The sequence below is a fragment of the Capsicum annuum genome, unplaced genomic scaffold (assembly GCF_002878395.1).
Source record: "Capsicum annuum cultivar UCD-10X-F1 unplaced genomic scaffold, UCD10Xv1.1 ctg68169, whole genome shotgun sequence".
Lineage (NCBI taxonomy): Eukaryota > Viridiplantae > Streptophyta > Magnoliopsida > Solanales > Solanaceae > Capsicum > Capsicum annuum.
The window spans coordinates 724-1,900 of NW_025877680.1; the positions used below are offsets into that span (position 1 = coordinate 724).

Genomic DNA, 1,177 nt, shown 5'->3' on the forward strand with positions numbered 1-1,177 from the left:
GTATAAAAAATAAAGAAAAATGCAAAGAAAAGAATAGGCTAGGCATAAATCAATATGCTAAAATTTAACTAAAATATAAATAAGAAAAATAAGAAGAGGAGCCCATTAGATCCAAATAGTGAATCGTAATAGAAATATAAAATAAAGTTCAGGTTCGAATTCCATAGAATAGATAATATGGATGGGAAAGATTTTCTCAAGATTCTGATTCATCCACTTGAGATTGTTAAATTAAAATAGGTTGGGTGAGCTTGCAAATTAACTCAATCTCATTGAATAAGTAAACAATTGAATTGGTTCAATTGCATGGTGCCAACGAAATCGAGTGCTAATTCCCATTTTATTAAAATAACCGATCGACGTGCTAGCGGACATTTACTTTGAATTCGATAATTTTTGAAAAAACATTTAGACATATTTATTTATTTTATTATTATGAGAATCAATCCTACTACTTATGGTTCTGGGGTTTCCACGCTTGAAAAAAAAACTTGGGGCTTGTCGTCCAAATCATCGGTCCGGTACTAGATGTAGCCTTTCCCCCAGGCAAGATGCCAAATATTTATAATGCTCTCGTAGTTCAAGGTCGAGATAGTGTTGGTCAAACAATTAATGTGGCTTGTTAGGTACAACAATTATTAGGAAATAATCGAGTTAGAGCTGTAGCTATGAGTGCTACAGACGGTTTAACGAGAGGAATGGAAGTGATTGACACAGGAGCTTCTATAAGTGTTCCGGTCGGGGGGGAGGGCACTCTGGGATGAATTTTTAATGTGCTTGAAGAGCCTGTTGATAATTTAGGGCCTGTAGATACTAGTACAACGTCTCCTATTCATAGATCTGCGCCCGCCTTTATACAGTTGGATACAAAATTATCTATTTTTGAAGCAGGAATTAAAGTAGTAGATCTTTTAGCCCCTTATCGCCGTGGAGGAAAAATCAGACTATTTGGGGGAGCTGGAGTGGGTAAAACAGTACTCATTATGGAATTGATTAACAATATTGCTAAATCTCATGGGGGCGTATCCGTATTTGGCGGAGTGGGTGAACGTACTTGGGAAGGAAATGATCTTTACATGGAAATGAAAGAATCTGGAGTGATTAATGAAGAAAATATTGCAGAATCAAAAGTGTCCCTAGTTTACGGTCAGATGAATGAACCACCAGGAGCTCGTAT

The 1,177-nt window shown here is 36.4% G+C and overlaps 1 pseudogene; it reads left to right on the forward strand.

Moving 5' to 3' along the window:
* The first annotated feature begins 435 nt into the window (after positions 1–435).
* On the forward strand, positions 436–1,172 carry LOC124893987 (annotated as a pseudogene).
* Positions 1,173–1,177: the final 5 nt, after the last annotated feature.